Below are 22,721 nucleotides of genomic sequence, written 5' to 3' on the forward strand. Positions count from 1 at the left end.
CCTGTTTCTGCTTCCTTGTACAGTGGTACCTCGGTTTACGAACTTAATCTGTTCTGCAAGTCTGTTTTTAAACCAAAACTGTTCTTAAACTGAGAACGGTTTCCCTAATGAGGCCTCCCACCACTGGTGCCCTTCCACTGTTCGGATTCCATTTGTAGACCGAGGTAAAGTTCACTAACCGGAACACTATTTCCGGTTTTGCAGAGTTCGTATATTGAATAGTTCGTAAACAGGGCAGTTCTTAAACCGAGGTACCACTGTACTGAGCATTTGCCTGGTAGCTGCGAAGAAGTGTAGAGCCTTCACCTGCTCCCTCTGTTCTGTCTCTACCCAGGGACAGCAAAACTTGCAAGCTGGGACCAAGCTGGTTTTAAGCAGGAGCTCAGACACTCTAAGCAGCTCATGTTTTCAAATACCGTTAATCCAGAGACGAGGGGACCTGTGGTGCTCCTGATGTTGCTGGACTCTAGGTCCCACCATTCCTGCCCATGGGCCATGCTGGAGGGGACTTATGGGATTTGGAGTCCAGGCATATCTTAAATGCCACAGGTTCTCCATGCCTGTATTAATCACAGAATTTTGCTGCCTTGAGCTCTATGGGGAGGAAGGACAGAATATCAATTGAATTAGTAATAACAAGAAGAATAATAAAATCCTCAGCATTATATATATATATTTCAGTCTTAAATCCATATACAGTGGTACCTCGGGTTACATACGCTTCAGGTTACAGACTCCGCTAACCCAGAAATAGTACCTTGGGTTAAGAACTTTGCTTCAGGATGAGAACAGAAATCGTGCTCTGGTGGCATGGCGCCAGCGGGAGGCCCCATTAGCTAAAGTGGTGCTTCAGGTTAAGAACAGTTTCAGGTTAAGAACGGACCTCCGGAATGAATTAAGTACTTAACCTGAGGTACCACTGTATTCAGGAATGGTAACTTTGTGTACCCGTAGGACTGCTGCTGAGTTATTTTTAAAAGTGGTTTAGGACTGTGGCCTGTATTTACCTCCTCAGAAGCTACTTCTGCATTCATCAGTGCCTTGCAAACATGGGGATGTGGGCATGGGGACTGCAGTACTTCAGCTGTGCCGTGCCAAGGTGGGCAGGTCTTTCTCATGCTACAGTATGTCTTACACAGATGCATCCTTAGGAGTCCCTTGCCCTGGGTTGCTATATCAAGAACCCTGGTGTGGGGGGCAGGAGGTTGCAGGCTGCTTACAATAGCACCGCAGGGCTGCCCATGAAGTTGGTCTGTGCTACTAATAAGCTCTTACCTCAACATTTTGGAATTTCTCCTTCCCTGCATTCCTGGTCATGGGGATGTGGAGCATGCTCTCTCTCTCCCCCACCCGACATCCCCCAGGGGGGAAACTGTTTCCTTGAATTGGCTCCAAACTTATTTGGCACTCGATTGCTAAAATTGCTGACATCTGGTCAGTGTTATGCTTTAAACGTCATGAGGTTGGCCATAAAAAGCAGCCCCCTTTTAGGTCTCTTTATCCAAAAAAGCAGCCCCCAGCATCAACTAGTTGGAATGGATTGTGGGGGGGATGCAGAAGAACTGTCGCCTATAGGAACTTAGCCTCTTGTGCTGGCGAAAGCCTGTGGCTTCTGGAATCACTGGCTTTGCAGGGAAATCCCTTCCTGGGGTTGTTCAAAATTTTGTTTATCCCCTTTCTTCCTCTGCTTCTGAAAAGCTATGGCACGGGTTCAGGTGACTAGGGTGGAATTTACGTCGGGGGGACGGGACGTTTTTGTAAAAACACATCAATTCTGGTGGTTTCCTGAAAAAAAGCTCAACCAAAAAGGAGTGTCCTGTTGAAATATGGCAACCCTACAGGTGAGCAGCCATTGGCCCTTGTTAAATTGACTATTTGGACAGGAGGCTCTTGTTTCATGGGTCCAATGGATTCGTCTGTAAAACCTAATACTAAAAAAAGCTCTCGCCAGTGCCATACAGGAGTCTCCCACCTTCCAAGCTTGAGCTAGGAATAGTTGTATAGTAGATGATATACATTCTTGGAGTTGGCTGCAGTCAGAGATGGATGAGACAAAGGTGATAGCCATTTCCAAGATGCATCTGGCTTATTTGCACGATGGAGTCAAAAGATCATAACACCTTTCCAAGATGCATGCAGCATATTTGTACACCATCTGTGCAGGCAAGAGGAATCAAGGGGAGAGATAGTTGCTCAGATTAGGGAGAAGGGTCTCCGGTAAAGAAAATGCTGAATGTATTAGCAAACAATATTATGTACTCTCTGCATTACAAGAAGGAGGTTCACATAGGTTCACATTTTATATTTTCTCCCTACTAGTCTCAGTTTGCGTTTCTTTCTGAAGCTGTGTGAAAGATAGTGCCATGGAGAATTGGGCTTGGTTATTCTACTTCCTTTGGAGTTGGCCTGTGACCACGTTCACTTTTTTGGATTAAGAGTCTATGGCTGTAGGAGTCATAGACTTGTTGATTTGAAACATTATTTGATCTGAGGTTCTGCAGATATTGTTCCTCTTGCTCAAGAGACTGTGAAACAACAGAGCCCTATGGCAAGGCTTTCTATCAAGATGAATTTATAATCTGAGCAGAAGAGATAGCAAGAGCAAGGAGAAATTGGGCTGCAGGAAGCTGACACTGTGGTATGACCCAAAAGTATTATGGCATCTTAAAAGAATAAGAAGTTCATTTTGACATAAGCTTTTATGGGCCAGTGCCCATTTCATCAGCTGAAGTGGCACAGCAATTAACAGTCCTCAAGATTGTGCCCAAACTACCAGGATGTTGGTTTACCCTGCCTGCCTCTTTTCGCCATGGAGGCAATTTCTGAAACAAGAAGCAGGAGTGATTGCAAGCTGAAGTGTCGGATTGCATGTCTCCATTTCTCTGCAGCGTGTCATTCAGCCACTAGATGTCTCAGTAAATTGTATTGAGATCCCCCTAGAAAAAAGCTCTTCCCAAAAATTAAAAATACCGTAACAATCTGGATTATTTGCTGCTTCTCAAGAATCCCAGAAGTTGCTTGTAACGTCTTAATTTGCAAGTTCTAGATAGAGTCAAATAGATACAGTGTTGGTCAAGAACTGGGGAGACTGGAGTTTAAATCCTTAGTTTTGCTATGCAATGACAGTGGTTTATCCCTGTCTCTCAGGTTAACCTACCTCACAGGGTTGTTGTGAGGATAAAATAGGGAGGGAAACAGCCTAGTCTGTCACTCTAATCACTTTGGAGGAAGTGTGGGATAGAAATGTAATGGATAGTAATTTTATCTCAGCTTTTCCTCAGAACCCTGTCTCCTTCACAGTTAGGCTGCATCTAGGAGCCAGTTACTTACCGGCAAAGGTTATCATGCAAGCAATAAGGGCCCCAGAACATCAGACTTATAAAGAGACCTCTCACTAGAACAACAGTGCCATTCAAGGCTTCTTTTTCCAGAGGCCACATTTCCAGAGGAGCAGCCATGTTAGTCTGTTGCAACAAGAAACAAGTCTCATGGCATATTAAAGGCTAGCACGTGTATTTTGGCATAAGCACTCATGGACTCCATCAGCTGTTGTCCTCGGCTGGAAAGGATATGTATATGCATGGGTACAGAGGTAATAAACTATATAATGAGATCAGATGAAAATTAAATGGGAAAAATTATTCTCTGACAATTACATGAAGCTTAAATGTAAGCGAAATAAGCACTTGCATGGTTTAAAACATGACTTGATCTGAGTGACCATTTGCAGCGGCAGTAATCGATGGCAATACAAGCATCCTAGAATCGCTAATTAAAGTCTTTATTGAGATAGGCAACCATCGCCTCTATTCAGGCTGAACTGAATGTCCTGATAAGTTGCAATTCAGCAGTTTCATGCTGGTGTGACCCTTTTAAAGTTCCTTTGTGAAAGAGTGACCACTTTAAGGCCAGCAGTGGAATGCCCTGGGAGGTTGAAATGTTCTCCCACTGGTTTTCACATGTTGTCCTTTCTGATGTCAGATTTGGGTCCATTTATCCTTTCATAGAGATTGAATGCAGAAGAGCATTGCTGATGGATGGTACACATATTGTGTTGGTAGATGAGTAGGTGAACGGATCCTTGATGTTGCTGAAGTAACCCTTTGATACATCCTGTTTTTATAGCATATTCATGGTGATTTGTTCTCATGATGCTGTTGGGGCGGTCACATGAGAACCTGCTTTCAATACTGTTTGTGCTGGAAAGAGATGAGAATGCTACAACTAAAGCTCTACAGTGGGGTAGCCAGAAGGGTGCTCTTAGATGTTGTTGGACTACAAGTACTATCATCCCTGACCATTGGATAAGCTGGCAGAGGCTGATGGGAGTTGGAGTCCAACAACATCAGGAAGGCACTACGTTACCTACCCCTGTGCCCCATTGAGGAGTTTGTACAGGTTAATAATCTGTGTATTTATTGTGCTATATAGTGACTGGGCTGAGAGGTCCTAAATCACTGATAGTTCCTTGAATGGGTTTGCTTAGTAAAATCAGCAAGTGGAGATTGTGTGCTCTTCAGTTTGCTTCTCACCGGAACTCCCTGTTGCCTCATATACAAGTAGTACATATATAGTTTTTAAAGAGGCCGCTACTGACATACGGAGATGAGTATCTCATGGCCTTGTAAATACTGCCATGCTTAATGGAGTAGATCAGCAATTCCTTGGTGTGATGTCATCACCCCTGGGGTGCCAAGGTAAAAGGTGCCTTTGAAGCCCACTAAAGTGAATGTGTATGTTGAGTTAAGGATTAGCACACTTGATCCATCTGAAACTACAAGGGTGGGGGGATTATGGCTGAGCAGAACCTTGGCAATGAGAAGGATTAAGGGGCAGAAGGGTGGGGAAAGAGAGATCACTAGGCAAATGCTAGTATAAACAGGTAATGGAGCAGACCCTCAGCTGCATAAACACACAGGCAGAGCGTGACCCAACAGAGGGAATATTGTTCCTCCTATAGCCCTCTTAAAATGTGCAGAACCCTTGGGCTTGAGGAATGTGGTCTAATTTATGGGCCTGCAGAGGGAGTATCCCTCATCCTGTAAATTGTGTTACAATCCCCTACTTTTCTAGGAATACGTTCCTGTGTATACTTATCATTAGGATGAACGTTTTATAGCGGTACAGAAATGTTGCATTTCTGAACTGTGTTTCTGAATGCATTGCTCCCTCTTACAGTAAGCAAACATCATGGAATAAGGATGAATGTTTCTGAAAGCCTCCAAGCTAAAATTGCACAGGATTCTACCCCTTCCCCTCTTACTTTATTGTTCTGTGGGTTGTCTTTGCCATGTGTATGTTCCACTTTCCCTGAATTTTGTTGTAGGAGAAATTTCTACAGTTAACTCAAGAGCTGAAAGATATGTATTTTGATAAGCCCATCAGTTCATTTCCTCCTTCTCTTCCTCCCTCATATGAATATGTGCATTCATAAAACACTGCCAAAAAGAAAAGGTGGTGATAGGGACTGTACATATGAACTCACCACAGTTATTTTTGTGTGGGATTTGATGGCTGGATTTGCTCTTGCACATTGGTAAAAACACACACAAAAGGAATGTATTTTGTGTGTGTGTTGTAAACTGCCTTGAGCATGGTTTTAACTAGGAAAGGTGGCATACAAATAAAATTATGTATGTATGTATATCCTGTCTGAAAGCCTGGAGAGCCGCTGCCAAGTCAGTGCTGATATTATTGGCCTTGATGGATAAATAGCCCAACTCAGTATAAAGCAGCTTCCTATATTTCTGTGAGAAACCAGCTCATGAGACTGCCTGTGGCTTTTGAGTGAAATCTCCCCTTCCTCGGCTGCTTTTATTCCTACCCAGCCCTCCAGCTGCAAAAAACTTTGGAGCTCTGACTCTGACCCTTGGGCTGCAACAGGCAGAGATGCAGGGGGCAGGGGCAAAAAGAGAGAGGAGTTTCCAGCACTGCAGGGCATGGTCTTTTGCTCAGTCTTTGACAAATACACCATGTAAAAAGACTTCCATACTGTGCCCTCAAACAAAGTACATTTGGCCAGGAGATTATACAACCAAGGAAAATTCAGCTCTGTAGCTAGAAGGAAAATTGATTTTTTTTTTTTAAAGGGAGGGGATCATGGTGGAATGCCCTGCCACTTCAGACACTAAGAGCTGCCCACGCATCTGGCAGCTTTCCAGTCTGTTGTTTTAATGCTACAAAGCAGGGAGAAATATATAGTTTCCCGACTGGGGAAATGACAGCTGGTTCTTGTACAGAGTGCATGGCCAGTGCTGTCACACACACCCTGCTGCAGATGTGCAGGGTTGCAAGATTTCACTGACTGATCAGTATGATTAACTGGTTGCACTTTTTTCAACGGGAGCTTGAAACGGGAGTTTGACCTCATCGAAAGGACATCGTTTGATGTAAATAACATAACGACCCCCACCAAACCTATAAAAATTTGCCTCCAAATTACCTCTTACAGACTTTTACTTCCAAGCAAGCCAGCAAGAGCTTCAATTTGTCCCCAGTTTAAATCAAGATCAGCTATTCTCTGTTAGGATCTGCATCAGTAGGTGGCACTCTTTCATCTGATCACACTAAAGTTGGATTTACTAACTGCACAATTCCTTCCTTTTGAAACAGATAATGCGAAGGAAGCGTGTTTGCTTTCATTGGCGGGGGGTGATTCTGCTGGTGCAATTTTGGTCGGCTAAAGTTCTATGTAGGCACTGTCCTTTGCTCCAAAAAAATGGAGAGGCTCTTGTGATTGCTGGGCTATAGGCTGGTTTAAGTCCTCTAGTGGTCATTTAGCTTTAGAGCATGGTTGGCTGTGATGGTGGCACCTATACAAACTCACACTGTGTTTGGTTCATCTTTCTTAGTAATTCATAGGCACCTTTCTGGTAAATAAGCTGCTGCTGTTAGTTTTGGTGCTGTAATACAAATCTGGGTTTGTGAGACGGTTCTCTTCCTCCTGAACACATGGCTCCAGAAGCCAATGTTTAATGTCTAATCTATTAACCTGGAAGTGAGAATTCAACAGCAGCAATTTGTTTCAAAAGTTTTCCTGCTCCACCCTGTATAGCTTTCCTCCTGGACGTTTAGCTTCAGGGACCAGAGGGAGGGGAAGGGGGAGAGAGAAGCTTGAATGAGCATTTAAGAGGAGGTTGAAGATGCTTCTTGCATTGGTCTGCATCCATCTGCCACTAGAGATTTGTTTCTTCCCAGATTCCAGGGTGGAAAGAGCATGGGAAGAGGCGAACTCTGCCCCATGCATTCCCCTTCTGGGACCATCAGGGATGCTCACGTGTTTGAGGATTTGCAAAGGTCAGTGAAACAAAATGCATTCTGTTTTCATGGCTCATGTAATGAAGAACTATGAAGGGTGTTGGCTTGCTCTGAATCCAAAGTGCAAACACATTTTTCTTCTCCTTCCCCATCTCCTCCAATTTTACATATACTGTACCAGGCCACAAATTCAAACAAAGGACAACATATACAACAAAGAATCTAGTGGTGCTTTTTCCTATCATTGCATCTATACAACTTGCAGTCCAACTGTCTGTCTTTATCTAAGGAAGTCAGTGTTCTGTATTGGTTGTGTAGATAGCCATCATGACTGTTGAGCATGCTGACTGGGACTGATGGCAGTTGTGTTTCAACAATATATGGAAGACACTACATGAGCTAGTTAGACGTTAAGAGTTTTGTACTAGGACCAGGGAGATCCAATTTCAGGTTCCAACTCAGCCATGAAGCTCACCAGGTGATCTTAGATCAGTCAGTATCTCTCAGCCTAGCCTACCTCAAAAGGTTGTTGTGAGGATAACATTAAGAGTGGCATCACATGGACCAATTATGAGCTCCTTGGGGAAAGGGTGGGCTGAAACTGAATTGGGGGTGGGAGGCAAAACACATCCACCCACCACCATTCTGATAGCTTCTTTCTATGAAGTGTGTCTGAGATTTCTGTGCCGCCACTGCAGCTCAGCCAATCTGCTTGAGGGGTGTCTACCACATAATTTATGTGTAAAAATACACTATTCCTAACTATAGGACCTAACTATAGGATCTAATTTATTGTGCAGTTATTATCATATTTTTTTGCTCTATAAGACGCACTTTCCCCCTCCTAAAAAGTAAGGGGAAATGTGTGTGCATTTTATGGAGCGAATGAAGGCTGCGCAGCTATCGCTGAAGCCAGAAGAGCAAGAGGGATCATTGCGCAGCGATCCCTCTTGCTCTTCTGGCTTCAGGGATAGCCACGCAAAGCCTCTTGAGTGCAGCCGGAGCGCTCCTGCCTCTTCGCTCAAGAGGCTTTGCGTTGCTTTCTTGTTTCTTGTTTTCCTCCTCTAAAAACTAGGTGCGTCTTATGGTCAGGTGTGTCTTATAGAGCAAAAAATACGGTAACTTCTGTTTTGGAAGGCACATATCCGCTTATCCATATTGTACAGCAGTTGCCTGGCAGCCTTTGGTCATATACAGAAAAAATCCTTGCCTCAGTTGCCTCATATAAGTCAGACTCTAGGTGAAAAAAGTTTTTAAAAAATTAAAGTAGCAGAGAGAAATAATTATCATAGTGAAACAAATAACAACCAAACTTATATTGCTATAAGAAAGTAAAACAATATAAATTTTAGCAGCACAGCAAGAAGACGAAGAACAATAGTAACTGACTTGTAAGCATTGTGGCAAGATCCCATCCTGGTTATGTAATATCTATTGATAGCCAAGAGCGGCCACTTATGTAAACTGCTGCAAGGGAAAAATGGAAAAAAATAAATATTAAATGACCTGGAGTCATTCAGAAACAGCTCTTCCTTGAAACAGAAAGCTCAAGGTTGCCAGTGCTCTTTTTTTAGCTGGCAGGATCAACATACAGACAATGTGCTAATATAGCACTGGAAAATTTTGAGGCCCTTTGTTAGTGGAAATTAATGTGAATAGCATCATATTCCTGCTGGGGACTCTGGGATGTGCAGTCCCAGCCCCTTCTTGGCATAATAAGACATTCTGCTCTGAGCACCTGCAATTGCCACTTCTTCCTTCTCTCCTCGGGCAGGTTTCACAGGTCCCTAGGAGGGCAAGGAATAGGGAAGATGGTTGAGGCAGTAGCAGTGGGTACTTGTGTATTTGACTCCTCATGACACCCCTACACTTTATACAAACCTTTTCTCTGTGTGTAGCCATGCTGTTTCCCCATTCTATACCTCTCCTTCACTGATTGCATCCATACTATAGTTTATCATGATGAGAAGGAGCCTAGATGAACAGGACTTGCACATTCTCCTGCATGGACATGAGAAGGAGATTGGAAGCTTCATTAATTGTACTTTACCTTTATGTCAAACTGTGCTTAATCCTTGCTATGGTTTGTTGAAGCAAGCAAGCTTCATAAGCCATGGTTTTAAATTAGCTTGTTTTAAACATACCAGAGTAACTAACCATGGTCTGCCAGGTTCAAATAAAACAAGAAGCTGTGAGTTAATAAAAAACCCCAGAAGCAATTTCTTCCAAACTCCTTTTTGCAGCTGTGCTGGAAGACCAATGTGGAGAAAGTTCACAGGCCCCAGGCTTGCCAAGGTTCATTCCTATTTTAACAAACCAAGGTTTATCGTGATATGCTAACCCAGCCACTGCATTTTACAGTCATACCTCATGTTGCGTCCGCTTCAGGTTACTTCTGGGTTTCGGCAGTTGCGCATGCGCAGAAGGCCAAATCACAATCTGCACATGCGCAGATGCGGGTTGCGAACACTGTGGGTTGCAAATGTGCATCCCACACGGATCATGTTCGCAACCTGAGCGTCCACTGTACTTACAATCTATTATTTTTGTTTTGTTGAGAATGTTGTGATCCTTGAGGGGACAGTAGATATTTTAGTGTTCCCTCCAAATACTATGGATCCTAGTATTCCACTTTTGACTGTTATGCTCGGATCCCTATCTTACACTTCTTCACTCTGTCCATTTACAGTGACAGAGTATCTGCCCTGCACAGTCTGTTAGGTTACTGAGCCACAAGCAACTTGTTATTGCAAACTAGTGTGGTGTTTTTCCCTTCTTCAGAAATCTAAGTTAATGGCCATGTGTACATTATTAAACAGGCTGTTGGACAGCAGCCAGAGGAGTCTGGGAGCCAAGACTTGGTTCAGCCTGAACATTGTGTTCTCAGGACAGTTGCTCAGGGGATCTGGGCAGACCTGGGCAAACCCGAGAGCAGGAGGAGAGTGAGGAGCAACTTAGGGTTTTCCTCTTGGCGTGGCCTGTATCTATGCCTCTTCTTAACTTGATGGTATTAAGAGTATTTGTGCTGCCTTTCTATCACCTTCCAGCACAGACACACCCGCTCTCTTGTTCTTGGGAATCCAAAACATGTGGGTGTTGTTTTTTTTAAAATACAGCAAAGTATCCAGGGAATGTTCTATCTTTTAACTCAGAGAGCAAGGCTGGAGCCTGTCCCCCCCCCCCCCGGCTCCACTTTGGAAAGTTACTTAGAACACCTTCATCTTGTGGCAGCTCACATTAAGAACAGCAAGTAGATGGCAGGCACACTGTTTATCTCTGCACTTTGTCTCCGCAGGGTTCCTACAACCAGTTTGATTTTTAATTAATTTTTTTCTGGTGGCAAAACTCTCTTCCACTCATTGGGATGCATATTTACCCAGGTTTTGAAGACTTGAAGGCATACCTCCCAGTTCCAACTGTAGCAAAGATACACCTTTCTCCTCTCTATTTTGCACAGGCAAAATATGGCATCAGTAGTACTGGCAGCCAAGAAGGTCCTGTATTAGATTTACACAAAAGTGTGGTTGGGATATACTTCATCTGATGATGGGGAAAGGGGCCTAATAATTTCCCAACATCGCATTAGTTGCTTTAACAATACCACTTACCTTAAGCAGTGGGCGGCTTTGCCAACTGCCATAGCAGCTGCAGCAATGACTCCTGAGCTCTGCCTCCAGTTGGATAGTTTAGATTTAGCCAGCCTGCCAAATTGGGTCAATGGCAGGCAGGCTCAGGGCAGGCTCACTCTGGAGGGCAGGGGGTGGGCCTGACTGGGTCCATAGAGGACTCCACGCAGGTCCACTCCCCAGGAGCAGTCAGGCTGGTTGATATCGGTTGTAATCCAATGCCTTTACCAAACCTCTTGCATTTGTCATCAAGAAAGTTTGGGGCTGATTTGAACCACATAAGGTTGTCAGAAGTGGTCTTTGGTCAGTGGTGGCCTGCAGGGCAGTGGACAGCATGGCACCTGGACATGCAAAGAAGTGCTATAAATGACTCCATCCTCAGGTCCTTGCCTAAATTCTCAGGCTTTGTGACATCTCTCAGTGGTAGCTTTACCCTATAGAATTTTTCCTCCCCTGGGTTTCCTGCATGAAGTAGCCAGGGCTTCTTCCACCAGGAGCTAGAGTGGAAACCCCCTATTCTTCACCATCTGGTCTAGAGATTTTAACAATTCACTGCACTCAGGAATGTAGAGTGAATGGACATGCTTCTGCTGCAGAGGGATTCCTTCTAGGGAGCAGTAGAACCACTTCAGTAACTGCTGTTCTCACAGGGGCCAACCAGATGCTCATGGGAAGCCAGAAAGCAGAACCTGAGCACAACAGCATCCCCCTGCCCTGTGATTCCCAGTAACTTGAGTTCCCAGCACAGTTCCTCAGTCAATGGAGGTAGAACACAACCATTGTGGCAAATGGTAACCTTGTTCTCCATGAATTTGTCGAATCCTCTTTCAAACCCATTCCAAGTTGGTGGCTGCCACTGCCTCTCCAACCCAGGACTTTTCCACACAGACCACGAGTAACTCCTTTTTCCCTTTCCTCCCCCCACTGAGAGCTATGCAAGGCCTCTTCCATCTGGAAGCTGGAGTAGTCAGAGAGTCTATCTCCATTTGACAGTTTATGGGAATCCAGCTTGCTGCCCCCCAGTCTTCTGCTCTTGCTACAACTTTTCAGAAAAGCCCCACCTCTAACTCTAGTCATTCTCTTGCCGCCCACTCACTCTATAGACATATTATTTGGCTTGGTTCTTGAGAAATGGCTGGGAACAGGAAGTAGGTTTTGTGTCACACTGTCTGGATCAGAGGCGATGCTTTCCTCCTACGAGGCTAGGGAGAGATGCTTCTGGGATGTGTCATTGCTTTCCAGCTATGAGGGCAACTTTGGAACACCTGCCTTTAGCAGCTTGGGGCTACAGTTGCTGCTCATGAATCTCTGCTGCTCATGAAAGGAAGAAGAAAAGCAATTGTGCTTCTATTCCCTAGCCTGATGTGAGGAGATCTTCCTTTCCCTTTTGCCAGTATCAAAACATGCCCAGTATCAGCCTAATGAGTGGAAGTGTGTTCCTCTTCAAGATCTTCCAGCTGCCTGGATTGTCCTCACTTTGGCCAGAATGAGTTTAGAGCATCCCTCACAAAGAGTTTCACACAAAGCTAATTTGGCATTAGGGGCAGTATCCAGCAAGCACATTCCTTCAGCGCAGTGATTTATGCTTATGGAACAGAACATCTCCCCTCTCTTCACTGTGTGTGTGTGCCCTGCATCTTCCCCAGATCTGCTCTGGAGGGTTGGGGGAACCCCTAGAACAGATTTAGTGGGTGGGTGGGGAGTTCCATTGCTCAAGTGTAAACCCTTGTGCTGATGGGATGATTAGCTGAATACCACACTAGGAGCCTCTCCAGACTTGTGTTTTTTTGCAGGAGTATTCAGCACTTTGCCATTGATGCAATAATGGTGCATTAGTGCTGAATTTACACTGGGCTGTCCACACATCATCTCAGTTTATTAGTTGTTCTGTGATGCTTCCCCAACAGTAGTCATTACAATCATTACTGTATGGAAGGGCCCTCTTTCACTACAGTGCAATAAAAGTGGACCACCGCCCCAAGCATTTGTAGCATAAAATGTTACAGGATTTCAGCAGCAAATTATGGGATTGATTGGAAATGGAGCAGTACATCTGCCCCAAAACATTTTCAGGCTCAAACAATATGGAAAGCAGTATTGTATATAACGGTCCTCATGCCTTCATGAGTAGAGATTATGATGGATGCACAATAAAAAGGTTGTTTAGAGGGGATCTAGGATAAAAATAGGAAAAATAAGGGGTGGAGGTGCCATATGGTGTGGAGATTTCCTCCAGTATTTCACTTTATATAAGCAGCGCCTTTGGTTCCTGCTCTTTCTGTGTTCACCTGCAGGTTTTGTGGTGATGAGGTGTACTTAGTCAACTCGTTCAAGCCCTGACAAAATGCCGTGTGTTGATATGCCCTTAGGAAGCCATGGAAAGCTTGAGCTTATTTTGTATTTGCATTTTTGTCTGCCTCTCACATAATTTTTAATGAAGTTAGCATTCTCAAGATTCCAACAAGATTGCAGGTTGCACAAGAGGAGACTGAGGTGCCATCTAGCCACTGGCCCTCAAGACATGTATATCAAGTGGGTGTAGCCAGTGCTAAAAGTTTAAAATGTCTGGGCAGTGAAAAAGGGGGATTCTGTAGCCTGCATGTATAATGCAAATTAAGCAAATACATACTTAGCATAACTCCGCTCATGGAGAAGTGCAGATGTTACTTGAACTCGTCCCTTAGCTGCATCACTTTGAGCATTTTCTCTGCACAAATCATCCCCTACAGAGTTACTATCAAACATTGCTAACAAAACCCAGCTGTGGGATGTGGGAATGATAGTGTTCCTGAAAATTACCTTTTTTGTTCATGAATTTGGGGCTTTGTTGTTGTGCTGTCTTTGTATTGTTTGGGGATCAAGCAATGCAGCACATCGTTTTTCTGTGCAAATCTTTTGTACTCAATATTTCCCAGGATTTCTGCGTGCTTCTATTTTTTTTTTTAGCTATTAATTTTTAATGTTTCCCCAATGAAATGCAGTTGACAGAGCCTGGAAAGAAGCTGTTGGAATCTCAGGAATGTTGTCGCTGCTTGGAAAAATGGAGTGTGCGCCTGTCCCTGGACACTCACTTCCTTTTTGCTCACTTCATCAGCGGCAAGGCACATGGAAGCAACGCTAGCACAATTCAGAACATCATGCAAGACTTCTCCAGGCAGCAGCTCCAGAGAGTGAAGCAGCACCTGTCTAAAACTGGGAAGCATTGTGGGATGTAGCAAATGGGAATAGCTTTCATTGTAAGGAAAGGGTTTGGGGGTGGGGTGAGGGGTGGATGACAGTGGGTTTCTAATCATTAGTGTCATCTCAAGCTGAATTTGACAAGTGACTCTGGTGGATTATGTAGTGTCTTTGTCAGCTGATCCATGGTGTGCATTATCTTGCTGGTCCTGTATTCCAGTTGGCCTTACTGCTGTCTATTATTTTCAGGATAGTAAGGGTTCAGCTTAGATCTGATGGAATGCGTAATGAGCAATATGCTGTAGCAGCTGCTCTGTTCAGGAATTGATTGATTTATCTAGCATACCTACGTTTATTTAAGGCAGTTACAGTGGTACCTCGGGTTAAGAACTTAATTCGCTCCAGAGGTCCGTTCTTAACCTGAAACTGTTCTTAACCTGAAGCACCACTTTAGCTAATGGGGCCTCCTGCTGCCGCCGCACAATTTCTGTTCTCATCCTGAAGCAAAGTTCTTAACCCGAGGTACTATTTCTGGGTTAGTGGAGTCTGTAACCTGAAGCGTCTATAACCTGAAGTGTCTGTAACCCGAGGTACCACTGTATTTGGGTGCAGAAGCATAACCTTCAATAAAATCCTGAAGTCTAACATCAGCAGCAGCACACACATATGTAGTCACACAAATTTCTGGAAGCCACAGGAGGGAAGTGTGCTCTTGTGCTCAGATACAGCTTGCCAGTGTCCCACGAATATCTGGTGAGCCACTGAGAACAGGGTGATGGATTAGATGGTCCTTTGGCCTAATCCAGCAGGTTCTTCTGATGTTCTTATATATTTGTAGTTACATATCATTGAACTATGAAATATTAAAGTTGAAAGTGTTTGGGTGTTTCTTTTTTTCCTTTCTAATAAGATACCTTCAATAGTGTGAAGGTAATTACGGAATGAATGATTGACCCTGGCCACACCCGTATACTTTGTTTCATTTCCTATGTTGTTCAGCCTTCACACAGGATTGCCACAGAATTCCCAGATTTGTTACTTCTGGAGCTGGTCAGAAATCTAGCATACAATCTCAAAGTAAGGTAGTCTTGCTCTGATCAGTGATCCAGACCCAGAGCACCAACTTCCACTTTAGGTTTATTGTGGCATGGCTGTGTACAACTGGTTTCTGTTTAAATGAACTTTTATTGCAATTTCCATAGTATAATTAGAGAGTCACTGTATAATAAGTAGTAGAGAACTTAATCCATAAAGAGCACATGAGCTTCTACCACATGCTTCAGATGTACACCATTCTGTTGCAGGATAAATAAATTCTGTGCCACATTTTTTTTAAAAGGGATAAGTTCATAATGCCCTTTGGTGTTGCCATCCTTTTCATGTGTAGGATGAAGAGTGCTTGTAAAAAGCCACTCTGAGATGGAAGTACATGGCTGCGTTTTCATTTCAGTTGGCAATACCCTTGTATGGCTTTGCACGGCTTTTGGGTTGACATTTACAGTGGTTGCAAATTGTATCATTCCTTTGCTGTGTACTTTCAGCAGCAGCTCCACTAAACTTTCTTTCAACTCTTTTGCCAACTGGCAGAATGAGTCAGAGGGATGCAGTCTGAGTCAGCAGGCTCTGCCTGTCTGTGGCTATCTAAAGTAGAAGCCTTAACTTGGTAAGTTTCACAGGGCTATTGCAAAACAGACGAGAATTGCGAACCATCTGAAAGGTCTCAGTTGGTTCACGAACCTTGATCTAGTCAGAAATCAGAGCTTGGAATAGGCAGATACGGAAAAAGTAAAATCCAGTCTTGGAGGAAAGTGTTTATGTTTTTTCTGTCACACCAGGAGTGGCCAATCTGGTTCCCTCCAGATGTTGTTGGACTACAACTCCCAGCATCCCTGACTATTGGGCCATGTTGGATGGGGCCGATCATAGCTGGTCAGAGCTGATCGGAGGGAACCACATTGGTTACCTGCACATCTCACTATCTGCCAGTTGTAGCTCTGGATAGGAAGACACCTCGAATGACAAAGAAGCAAATGAGAAACCTAAATTTAAGAGCTGCACAGTTGTAAAAAAAATGGCGGGAGGAACGTTGACCCATATTGAATGCTGTTGGAAGCTCATTGTAAGCTTTCTCTGATCCCTGCTGGCACAGCTTGTGTTTATGGCTGAAGAGGGGCAAGGTACAAATGCTTTAAATATATAAATATTACTTTTGCTTAGAGCAAAATAAAATCAGTCCCACCCAGGCAAGAGGAATCAGCCATCCCTGCATCTGACCATTCTTTGCAATCCAGAAAACTGTTTGACACATCTAGACACATCTAGGGAACAGATGTATTTCCAAATGATGTATCGGGTATGCATGGAAAATAGGTTAGGTGGGAAGGCAGGGTATTTGCAAAATTCAGGTGAATTATTGGGAGTTTTGGTAAACTGAACATATCTAAATGTCTTGAATTGTTTCTTTAAATGTAAAGGTTCATCATTGTTCCACCTGATGTGTATGTCTTTAAGGGGCCAGAGCAAGGGCCAGAGCAAAATAATGAGACCCAGCTTTACAGCTGTGAAACATAGCAGGTGCTGCTGAGTTGTATTGATTAAGCTGTGTCAGCAATTGGGTGTAGTATATAAGGAGCCTAGACAGCATCTTAAAAAGTAGAGACATCACCTTGCCAACAAAGGTCCGTATAGTAAAAGCTACAGTTTTCCCAGTAGTGATGTATGGAAGTGAGAGCTGGACCATAAAGAAGGCTGATCGCCGAAGAATTGATGCTTTTGAATTATGGTGCTGGAGGAGACACTTGAGAGTCCCATGGACTGCAAGAAGATCAAATGTATCCATTCTGAAGGAAATCAGCCCTGAGTGCTCACTGGAAGGACAGATCATGAAGCTGACACTCCAATACTTTGGCCACCTCATGAGAAGAGAAGACTCCCCGGAAAAGACACTGATGTTGGGAAAGATGGAGGGCACAAGGAGAAGGGGACGACAGAGGATGAGATGGTTGGATGGTGTTCTTGAAGCTACCAGCATGAGTTTGATCAAACTGTGGGAGCCAGTGGAGGACAGAAGTGCCTGGCGTGCTCTGGTCCATGGGGTCACGAAGAGTCGGACACGACTAAATGACTAAACAACAACAACATATAAGGAGCAGCACTTAGCTCTCCCATTACCCTGGGGGATGGGTTGGTGGTTGGGTCTGGTTTGTTGTTGATGTATTTAGTGTAAATGGAGTTTTTCTTTTTCTTATTAAAACCTTGTTTAAGTACTTTTTGAGTCCCTTTTTAATGCTTGGTCTCCCCAGCAAGCTCTCTGCAGCGCTACTAAACTGCAAATAGCCAACAAAATGAACCTCTTAAATGTAAAAATGGAGGGAGGAGTCATGTATCAGATGGATAGCAACTCAATGGTATGGGAAAGGAGATACAAGCAGTGGACAGAGAGCAGCATCTTTGGTCATGTAAGATGAAGGATTTATGGAAAAACATGTAGAGAAAAGAGGAGAAGACAAATATGTAAAAAAGTACAAGACTGGAAAATTAAATCAAACCCAAACCCAGAAGGTCCGTTTTAGCACAATTAAGTTGGAGAAAATGGGCATTCATTCTATGAGAGATGGCAGAGTAGGCCAGAATAGAAGATTGGGGCAAGAGATGAGTTGAAAAATTAAAGTAACAAAAGTTGTAGGTCATCATTCTTAAGGTGGTGTTGAACACAAAATGAATATATAATGTAAAAAGAAGGGGGCCTAATACTGATCTCTCAAGAACTCCTGTAAAGGGGGAAAACTGTAAAAAACGAACAATTGGAAAACTCCTTAAAAGAGCGATGAGAAAGTTGTTATTAAAATCATGAGAAAACAATGCCTGAAAAATGTAAGATAGAAAGGAGAAATGAATGGTTGTCTGAATCAGAGACTGTATTGGAGATGAGCCCAGCACTAGATGTGCAGAATATTAACTCTTAGATTTTGCTGAAAGGAGATACGCAATTGGCAATATGCGTCAGAAAAGAGCAAAACCAGATTGAAAAGGATCTATAAGAGAAAGCGAAAGAGAGGAAAGTAGCAAAACAACCCTAGGCATGTCTATTCCTAAGTAAACCACAGAATAAGATTATCAATAAGATAAGATAAGAACAAAGGAAGAAAAGACTTTAAAAATAAAATAAAAAGGCCCACAAGGGCAGAATTAAAGGAAGAATCGGAAGACAGAAACATGGCAAATGTAGAATAGAACCTAGAAGGAAAGTTCAAAAGGGTAATAGAATTTTACATGGGAACTTGGTCAAGAGGATTAGTATTAGCATGGATTTAAATGGAAACAAATCAGATAAGTTAGAGAAAAAGAAGCAAAGGAATCAGCATCTTAATGATATGGAAGAAATGGCAGAAAAAAGCAATGCAGAAGATGTTCAGAATGAAGGGCAAATAGAAAAAAGTCTTGTCCAAAGAAAATTCACTAAAAGCTAGTGGACAAAAGAAAGAAGAGCATGGGGGGCAGGTTGAAGAAGTAAAGTTTACAAAAAGGAAAGAGTAGGGGATGAGAAATGTATATGAGAAGAAAATTTTAATTGCTTAGCCGAGGACAGAGCTGAAGAAAACATAAAACTGCAATGAAAGTATTCAGGAGAAGAATGATCTTTACACCATAGACCTTCAGCAGAATGAAGGGTAGAGATAACAAACATTTGGAGTAAACAGGATGACAGAAGAAAAAGAAAGCATGATCAACACAACAGAGCAAAACAGACAAGCGAGAAAGGAAGTACAGAGGTAAGTGATGATGTTGCAGAGTGTGCGAAGGAAGCAGATGAAAGCCGATAGAGATAAACAGAAGTTCTTGGGATCACATGACCGATGGTCAAATGACAACATGAGACAGAGGAGGAATGCGAAGGAGAATATTGAGGAATAAAATAAATAAATGGTGATCTAATAAGTTCATTAACAGAACAACAAGAAGAAACAACAACAATATCTTGGATATTATCAGCTGTGTGAGCAGGGCTTTTCCCCCCAGCTGGAACTTGCCAGAGCTCAGTTCTGGCACCAATCAGGTGGGTTCCATTGCCAGTATAAGAGAACAAGGGAGGCGCTCATGTTGACTTTCAGCACCTCTTTTTCAAGAAAAATAGCACTGTGTGTGAGCAAGGGGAAGGAAAGAGCTCCAGAAGATATGAGGATGTCTGCTCAGATGCCCACAGGAGGGTGAGGCACTAAGGAGGGGGGAGGAGAGGAAAAAAACCAGGTCAAAGATTGACTCATCAAGCATTGAGCATCGCCTTTCCAGATGACCTGTTTATTGAGCACCTAATTTGCTTGCACAATGCCTGTCTGGATGTTAGATTATATCCAATCTTTATTGAGCATTCATTCTGATTTGCTAGTGGGGTGTTTATATGTCTTCCTGTTATTCAGACACCCCAGACTTTTCGATGCATTTCCGCATAACTTTGTAAATGGCAAAAAAATCTGATTCTTTTTTAAAAGTGGATTCGTTGGGCTGGGGCAACAAAGCCCTTTAATCCAGTTTAACTGCAGAAACCTACGGTTCTAATATGTGCTTGGATCCCTCCTGCATAATAGTGACAGTCTGGAGGAACCACAGTCCTTTTTTTGGAAACTGTGTACTGTGCCCTGCTTTGAAACTCTACCCATCCCTGCTTTTGTGGTCCAAGAGAGGTAGCACAATGAGGAGATACATCGAGGTGCTGGTTGATTGCAGCTGGATAGGTTAGTCACTATTCAATGGCCTTCTCTGGCCAATGATGTGAGGGGAAGTGTAGTACCCATCCACCAGGTCTTCCAAAAAGGAAATGCACTGCTCTCTACAGTGGAAGATTTCAAACATCAGTCCATACATCGTATAAATAATATAGAAGGTTCCCATTGCCAGCAGTCAGGTGGACACTTTGCATACTGAAGAAATCAATTCATGAAGAGTACAGGCACCATCTTTCAGTTCAGCCACACTTCTGTGCAAAAGCAGGGAAGGGGTGGGCACAGCTGAAGCAGCCTGAGCACAGGCAGGGAGAACTGTGGAAGAGCAGGCGACAAGGGAAGGACCTGTGTATATCCATTCATTTGGCAATTAGTGTCTTGGAAGGACACCGCTTGAGACTTTCTGGCTTTCTCCATCCCCAAGAGCTTATCCTGGTATGTCACCTCTCATTCTCTAAAGTATTCAGTGGTGGCCAGGCACTCTGCAGGGTCACAGCATTGTTCAGGCTCCCCTTCCAAGCTTCCATCTTCGGCAAGCTCACACGGTCGAGTCCGGGAACGGCAGCAAATCCCTTCAGACTTAACTTGGTTTTAAAACGTTCCCTTCTCTTTCTTCTTTTGTTTGAGACATTTGGCGGCTCCAGCTTTTTAGAAGCAGCCATCTCCGAGACAAATGCCCCTAATGTGCAAGCCACAACTGGATCCAGATGTGCAATAAAGTTGCAGCGTAGGGATGGGAAGAGGGGGAGGCACCCGGAAAGCTTGACTCATCAAGGGCTGACTGTGTTTTGGGAGGTATAGGCTTCTGGCCAGGGAGGTGTGTGAATGGGGGGGGGGTCATAATGCATGCAATGCGACTCCCCTTGAGCTGATGGAAATTTTTAAAAAGGCTGAGAGAAGAATTAATCCCAGAAGTAAGGGAGGGACCAGTTCCTGTGCTGTCTTCCAAAGAACTGCCCTTAAAGGAACTGTCCAGCTGCCCAAATGTTTGGGCAGTTTAAAAGGAGCTCAGTGGAACCTTCCCGCTGCCTGGATTTTGTTGATGTTGCAATTGTACCTGGTGAATGCTAGCATCTGCCATGAGTAAGTGAATGTAAAATGTCAGTTCCTCTGTGTCTCTTGTGGGATTCTGCAAGGGGGGGGGGTAATCAGGAGAGAAAGGATGGGCTAATAGAAGGGCAGGGCTGTGGGTATTTCATACTTGCTTAATAGGCACTGTGGAGCCTGGTCCAGAAATTTCTCTTACAAACGTCGTTGGTCTTGATACTCCCACAGAATCAGAAGTAAAATGCAGCCTTTGTGCACAAGTCTGCCTATTCTGAGCACATCTTTCATCTCCCTGTTGGGCATTTTCCTGTCCAAAAACACCCCTCTCCAGCTGATTCCCTTCCATTCCACAGGGTTACAAATATAGGTGTGTACCCTTGTCAGCCAAGGTTGTGTGTGGTCCTCTAGGTGTTACTGGACTGTAACGCCCATAATCTCTAACCATTGACCATGGCTGGGCTGATGGGAGGTGGAGGGCCACAAGTCCTCCCCCCCCTGCAACTGCTAGAATATTGAGGGTGGGTGGAGAAGCAGCTTGGGAGACCAGGGTTCAAATCCCCATTCAGCATGAAGCTCAAAGGGTGACCCTGGGCCAGCCACTGTCTCTCAGCCTGACCAACCTCACAGGGCTGTTGTGAGGATGAAATGAGAAGGGGATAATTTTGTTTGCTTCCTCAAGCTCCTTGGAAGAAAGATGGAAATATAAATAGATAGAAATAAATAAATCTGGAATCAAAAAAAGGGCTGGTGAAGTTTGCATGTAACATATAAGTTTATGTCCTTGAGTCAGAGAAATGCAGTTTTTGTATTCCTCTTTTTCAGCCTTACAGCACAATTCTATGCATAGCTATTCAGAAAAGTTCCATTGGATTCAATGATAGTAAGTGAGTATAGGACTACAGCCTTAGACTTGGCCTTACTCTGCGCACATTCTCAATTGCTGTTCTCCGCATTGTCAGGGAATAGCCAAAACCTTACCCAGTAATTACGAGTTAAGGCGGGGCGCATCATGGCCTGTCCCTCATCTTCTGTGTATGATCTGACATGGACAGCTAGGTAAACAAAACTGGGAAATCGTGAGTGTCTTGTCTAAACATTCCTTGAGACTCCTTGTGCTGGTTGTAAAAGGATTAATGGAAGCAGGGCTCTATGCTGAACACAATTTATGACACAGTATTCCGTGTGTGTAAGAGCAATTGCATTCTGTGGGACTTCAGAACTTTAGGAAGTGACTGCTCTCTAGCATTCTATAGAAATTGATTTGTCTGGGGGAAGGGCCAGAGCTCAGTGGGAGAGAATCCGCTTTGCATGCAGAAGGTTCCAGGTTCAACCTCTGGCTTGGGAAAATTCCTTGTTTGAAACTCTGGAGAGCTACTTCCAGCCAATGTAGACAATATTGAGCTGGATGGACTAGCGGTCTGACTCTGTTCCTATGTTATCTGAGAACAGATCACACTTGCAAAGATGTTGGGCTGTCTGGACTATTTATATGGGGTGTCTTTGGGTTGCCTACAAATGCAGCAGCCTGAAGCGGCCGGATCCTGAATAGTAGTGCCACCCCAGAGTGTAAGTCAGGGAGTCCTTTATTTAAAAATGTTTCCCCATATTAAAATCCCTGTAGGGGAAAACTTATAGCTCAACCCAATTCCTGCATTGTTGGTTTTCTTCTTGCAAGAAATCTTTAAGCACAGGTGGGCATCAACAAATGTGATCCTCCCACTTGCAGTCTAAAGTGGTCAGTGGAGGCTGACCCACTAGGGACAATGGAGCACTGCCTCACCAACCTCAGTCTGCCCTCCTGCCACCTGCCTGATTTCTTACCTACAACCAGTCCAGATCATGGCACTGGCTGTCAGCTCCTTCCTCCTTAGCCTCATGGTTGTCCTTGTAGAAC

At 43.8% G+C, this 22,721-nt stretch overlaps 1 protein-coding gene across 25 annotated transcripts in view; it reads left to right on the plus strand.

The window, feature by feature from the left end:
* The window catches only part of TNS1 (tensin 1), a 331,981-nt gene that overhangs the window by 144,454 nt on the left and 164,806 nt on the right, over positions 1-22,721 (plus strand). The gene's annotated exons all lie outside the window — the stretch shown is intronic.

The sequence above is a fragment of the Podarcis liolepis genome (assembly GCF_965112155.1).
Source record: "Podarcis liolepis genome assembly, chromosome: 1".
NCBI classification, from domain to species: Eukaryota; Metazoa; Chordata; class Lepidosauria; order Squamata; family Lacertidae; genus Podarcis; species Podarcis liolepis.